The sequence below is a fragment of the Lepisosteus oculatus genome, chromosome 14 (genome assembly GCF_040954835.1).
Source record: "Lepisosteus oculatus isolate fLepOcu1 chromosome 14, fLepOcu1.hap2, whole genome shotgun sequence".
In the NCBI taxonomy this organism is placed as follows: Eukaryota; Metazoa; Chordata; class Actinopteri; order Semionotiformes; family Lepisosteidae; genus Lepisosteus; species Lepisosteus oculatus.
This window is the reverse complement of record NC_090709.1, coordinates 9,546,542-9,552,477: the sequence shown is the minus strand read 5'-3', so window position 1 is coordinate 9,552,477 and position 5,936 is coordinate 9,546,542. Positions and strand designations below refer to the sequence as shown.

Genomic DNA, 5,936 nt, shown 5'->3' with positions numbered 1-5,936 from the left:
TAATATGAATTTCCCTTACAGAAAAGAAATGTAACAGAAGAAACTCTAGTAAGGTTAAATTCCCCCCCACGATTACAACCTCCGATTAAACTGCTGCCTGGCCGGTGTACGCGTCGCCAGTCCGCTCCGGCTCCGCAGGAGACGGGCTGTCAAACCCGAGACGGGAATCCGGGTCCGGGCCGCTCCACGGGTGAGTGAACCGCCGTCCTCTCCGGGCTTAGTCCGGACGGAAGCTCAGTAGTACCTAGTGCCCTTTTCACTAACTGCTGTAGGGTACGTGAGGTCGGCGGTGACTAAACACTCCGCCTGCAGGGAGAGGGACGGGACGGAGACGGTTATTCTCTTCTGGCACTTTATTTTAACTGTCACATTTCCACCGTCTCTCTCTCTTTCATTTTCGTCCTGCTCTCTCCCGTTTCCTCGTCACATGGCCGCCGCATGGCCAGTCAGAGAACAAGGAAACGCGTGTATCATCATCGTAAACCTGTCCAGAGACGGAAGTAGAGAGCTCTCTTTAACTTAAAAATATTTTAAACTGCATAACCGAATAAAACAATGACAACGGGCCAGGGCATAAACGCGCACCAGTTTCTGACGCGTAGGCGGAAGTCAGAGGCGCCTGACTCCTTTTGTCGTTGAACCGACTTCTGTCTTCATTACTTCGGAGTTTCACTCCTATATCGTATCAGAAATAAATAACTTTCCACACGACTTTACAGGAAGCTGGAAACAACAGGTTCGAGAAGTGATATTTACATGTCTCTATATATAATACTTTCCGTACAAATAAAAGGTATAGATGTCTGGGGGAGGCTCAGTGGTTGTTATTCCTGCCCTGGGATCAGTTCAGAACCTGGGGTGCTGTCTGTGTGGAGTTCTGAACTGTGTTTGTGGGGGTTTCCTCCTGGTGCTCCAGTTTCCTCCCAGTCCAGAGACAGGCTGGGGGGTTAATTGACTTCTTGGTGTGTGTGTATATGTGTGTGTCCTGTGATGGACTGGTGCCCCGTCCAGGGTGTGTGTGTGCGTGTCCTGTCCAGGGTGAACCCTGCCTTGTGCCTGTTGCTTGCTGGAATAGACTCCAGCTCCCCCCTGTGACCCTGGACTGGATACAGCTGTTAGAAAATGGATGGACGGTTTGGATGGGTTTTTTATTAATGTTTTTCTTCTCTTTTTTCAGGAGTGGATGGTTGTTTTAGGTGGGGATGGGGGGGCATGAGGGATTGAATCTGTTATTTTGTGATGTGTTTATAAAAAATCCTTATAAATAGGATTAAACATTTTTTTTAAATGTCCGCACTGGGGTCTGACACAGCGTGATCTGATGTCCCTCTGCGATGAGGAGCCTGCTGCCGTGTCTGGCTGTGCTGTTTGCCCTGTGCCTTACCAGTGAATACCTCAGCCTCATCACCTCTCACGCCGGTGTATGGAGGTCTTGCCTGTCTGTCTGTCTGTATGCCTGCCTGTGTTTGTTTGTCTGTTTGCCAGATTTCCTCTCTGTCCTCCTGCCTTTCACTCCCCCGCACACAGAGAGAGCCTCAGCCTCTCACTGGCTGGTCTACAGCTCCACGGCGGTGTCGGAGGCAGGGCTCCTCTCCCAGCTCCTGATCTCCAGGGTGCTGGACTAGCAGACGGTCTCTCACTGGGACAGCGCCTCCTGGAGGCTCCGCTGGCCCAGCGGAGCTGCCGGCCTCAGAGACGTCGACTACGAGCACGAGGAGACGGAGAGCAGGGAGAGGCTGAGGAAGGGGAGCAACATGGGGAAAGGTCAGTCAGCCCTCCCCTCTGTCCTCTGTCCTCTGTCCTCTGTCCTCTGTCCTCTGTCCTCTGTCCTCTGTCCCCTGCCCCTGCCTCTGTCTCTGTCTCTGTCTCTGTGTGCATGTCAGTGTCCTCTGTTTCTCTGTGTGTGCGTGTCAGTGTCCTCTGTCTCTGTCTCTGTCTCTGTCTCTGTCTCTGTCTCTGTCTCTGTCTCTGTCTCTGTCTCTGTGTGTGTGTCAGTGTCCCTGCTCTCTCTGTGTGTGTGTCACTGTCCCCTGTTTCTTTGTGTGTGTCACTGTCCCCTGTCTCTTTGTGTGTGTCAGTGTCCCCGGTCTCTCTATGTGTGTCACTGTCCCCAGTCTCTGTGTGTGTGTGTCACTGTCCCCAGTCTCTGTGTGTGTGTGTCACTGTCCTTGGTTTCTCTGTCTGTGTCACTGTCCCTGGTCTCTCTGTCTGTGTCAGTGTCCTCGGTCTCTCTCTCCAGATGTGCTCCAGAGGTGGCAAGGCTGTAGACTGGAGGATGATGGGAGTGTGGCTCTGTTTGATCACTACAGCTTCAATGGACAAGACTTCCTGTCCTTTGTGGTGGACAACATGACCTGGAGATCAAGTTCCCTGGAGACAGAGGGCAATCGAAGGGACTGGAACCAGAATAAGATTAAAAACCAGTATACCAGATTCTTCCTGGAGACTGACTGTATGGAAACACTGAAGAGATTCCTGCAGTACAGAGAGAAACACAAAAACCACACAAAGGTGAGACAGAGAGATATCAGATACAATATGAGACAAATGCACCTAGAAGCTCTACACAAGAAGTTCCCCCATGTGCAGAGGAGTGGGTGGCACAGTGCAGTTTCTGGGGTGCTGTCTGTGTGGAGTTTGTATGTTCACCTCATGTTTGTGTGGGTTTCCTCCCACTTGCTGGTGGGTAAATTGGCTCGTGTGTGAGTGTGTGTCTGTGTCTGTGTGAATGTGAAGCTTGTGTGATCCTGTGTGAATAGGACGTGTCTGCAGTGCTCCAGTTCTACTGTGATCTCCTTTCTTAGCCTGAGGAACAGACAAAGAGAAAATGTGTTTGATTTGTATAATTGTCTAATACAGACATGTTTTGGTTGTAAAGGTTCGCAGAAAGGAGCCACACAATATTTTGTCTGTGCAGCGTTGTCGCCACACTAATTCTCAGTGTGTTAACATTGCTTCCGGTCTCCCTCTCAGTCTCTCCTCAGGTGTTTGTCTCTTCCAAGCATCTGGGAGACACACAGAGCTGTTCCCTGTCCTGTCTGGTCACTGGCTTCAGTCCTAGAGTCATAGAGGTCAGTTTGTCCAGGCCTGGAGAGACCGAGGGAGAGGACGTGTGGTCCAGTGGGCTCAGACCCAACGGAGACAGCTGAGGAAGAGTGTGGAGATCTGAGAGAGTAAGATCGAGGAATACAGCTGTACTGTCACTCATCACAGCTCCAACCACAGCGTCATGCTGAGCTGGGGTAAGTGTCTGGAGCAGATCAGTGTGTGTTATACTATATCACACACGGGGGTGAGAGTGGAGCAGATCAGTGTGTATTATATTGTATCACACACTGGGGTGAGTCTGGAGCAGATCAGTGTGTATTATACTGTATCACACACAGGTGAGTCTGGAGCAGATCAGTGTGTATTATACTGTATCACACACAGGTGAGTCTGGAGCAGATCAGTGTGTATTATACTGTATCACACACTAGGGTGACAACAGAGTCACATTATTTTTGTTATGCAGCAGGTAACGTCTGAAACTTTTCTTGTCTCTATAACAGATTATGCCGCATGTCTGAACTCTGACCACCTGGATTCCAGACTGCATGTCAGGGTGATTCTGGCACTTCTGTGTGTGATGGCAGCAGGGGCTGTAGTCATCTTGCACCAGAAGAAGCTGTGCTGTGTGCCATTTTTACCACTGTCTTCACAAAGTCTTTTCACAGACCCCAGCTTGCTCTCCATGAGACACACAGACAGGGAGAGAAGCTGGGGGTCAGAGTGCAGGGTCAGCCATTGTACAGCACCCCTGCAGCAGTTGGGGTTAAGGGCCTTGCTCAGGGGCCCAAAGGAGTAGGAGTCCTCTGCCGGCCGCAGATTTTTAAAAAAGATTTTAAGATTTTTAAAGTACGCAGGCTGCATAGCCAGTAGCCATATCACCCTGCAACTCGCAACTGGCAACCCACAGACACCCAGCAGTGTGAGCCTGGTCAGTACTTGGATGGGAGACCTCCTGGGAAAGCTGAGGTACTGCAGGGAGAGGTGTTAGTGTGGCCAGCAGGGGGCGCTCACCCTGCGGTCTGTGTGGGTCCTAATGCCCCAGTATAGTGATGGGGACACTAGACTGTAAACAGGCGCCGTCCTTCGGATGAGACGTAAAACCGAGGTCCTGACTCTCTGTGGTCATCAACAATCCCAGGGCGTTTCTCGAAAAGAGTAGGGGTGTTTCCCCAGTGTCCTGGTCTAATCCCCCCGTGGTCTTTACCAGTCACAGCCTCCTAATTATCCCCATCTCTGAACTGGCTTCATCCCTCTGCTCTCCTCCCCACTGAGAGCTGCTGTGTGCTGAGCGGACTGGAGCATCATCCAGGTGGGGCTGCACACTGGTGGGGCTGGAGGGGATCCCCATTAACCTGTAAAGTGCTTTGAGTGGAGTGTCCAGAAAAGCACTATATAAATGTAAGGGATTATTATTAATTTTTATTATTAAGCTGTTTAAGATGGCAACACACTGCAGGCGCATGGAACATGAATGCTGGACATGAATATTAATAAGCTTCCAATGACAACACCACAGAGCAAGAACACGTTTGAGCTGAAAGATGTATATTTCACATTGAAACCGCAGGAAGTCTGATTACAAGGAATTATGTGATGAATGTTTCTACCACCCTGGGGGTGTCAAAGCATGGTGTTGTAGTCCTAGATGGTGATGCATTTTTTAAAACTCTGTTTGCTTTTGGACATCCACTTTGTAGGAAGAGATTTAGCTCGAGTTTGCTTTTTATTTTATTTTATAGAAATTGGCCTGTCTCATTATTGTCCAGTGCTTCAGGTTAAGGAGCTAGAATTGTGTTAAGGAGCCTCTGAGACTCCTTATTTGATATATATGGAGTACCTGGGGGACAGCTCTGTGGCTCAGTGGTTTTGCTTGGCTGCCTCGTACTGCAGAGGCCCCAGGTTCAATTCCAGACCCAGAGTGCTGTCGGGGTGGAGTCTGCATATTCTTCTGTGTGTGTGTGTCCCTTATTGGACTAGCAGGGTATACCACTATCCATCCTGGATGCATGCACATCACAAAAGACTTGAACGCGGGTGCCTTGTGCTTCCATTGGATGACAGAGGAGCTACAACCACGATGATTACACAGTACCTAGTTTGGATGATGTCTTACGCTCATGAAAGTCGACTGCAGTTCCAGATATTGAGCAGGTATATTCAAGATTTATACAACCCTGACAGCCTCGATCCTTTCTTGACAGCCTTGTTAGGAGCAAAGGCAATTACTGCTATGTTTAATTACTCTGGTGACCGACACCAAGCTGCATGGTCACTATAATCCACTATTTATTCCATACATGCCAGCGTGATTAAGTAGCACTATAACCCTGAGTATGCACAGATATATACAGTATGTCTCCTTCAAGAAGTTCCTTGAAGTATGTTCCTTTTAAATCATTAATACTACACTTTCTTATATTGATTAAATGAAATGGTCTGAGACACATGTTTGAAAAGTTTAAAATAGGCATAAGGGCATTATCTACAATACAGTATTTCGAAATGTAAGAATGTGAGAGTTGTGTGGACCTTATCTTTTTTTTACCTTGTTTAGTCTTTTTTTTGGTCAAGTGCAATTGTATTACAGTATGTAGCCCCTGACGGTGTTATTGGTGTTAAATGTTATATGTACTCTTGTTTGTACGGTATGAATTTTTGATGTTGGAATAAAAAAAAACGAAAGTCGTGCATAGCAACGGTCACTAAGGAAGTGCGGCTTAATCCCTGAATTCTGGTGTCCGTGCAGTAGAAGGAGACACTCCCTCCGCTCTCACAGTGGATCAACTGTCACCCTGCTCACAAGGGGGTGGAGGGGATCCCCATTAACCTGTAAAGAGCTTTGAGTGGAGAGTCCACAAAAGCGCTATATAAGTGTAAGCAATTAT

At 48.5% G+C, this 5,936-nt stretch overlaps 1 long non-coding RNA gene across 1 annotated transcript; it reads left to right on the top strand.

The window, feature by feature from the left end:
• Nucleotides 1–3,066: 3,066 nt before the first annotated feature.
• On the top strand, nt 3,067–5,736 carry LOC107076125 (uncharacterized). Its single transcript, XR_011191740.1, has 2 exons — nt 3,067–3,242; nt 3,552–5,736. It is a non-coding gene; the product is annotated as an uncharacterized lncRNA (long non-coding RNA).
• Nucleotides 5,737–5,936: the final 200 nt, after the last annotated feature.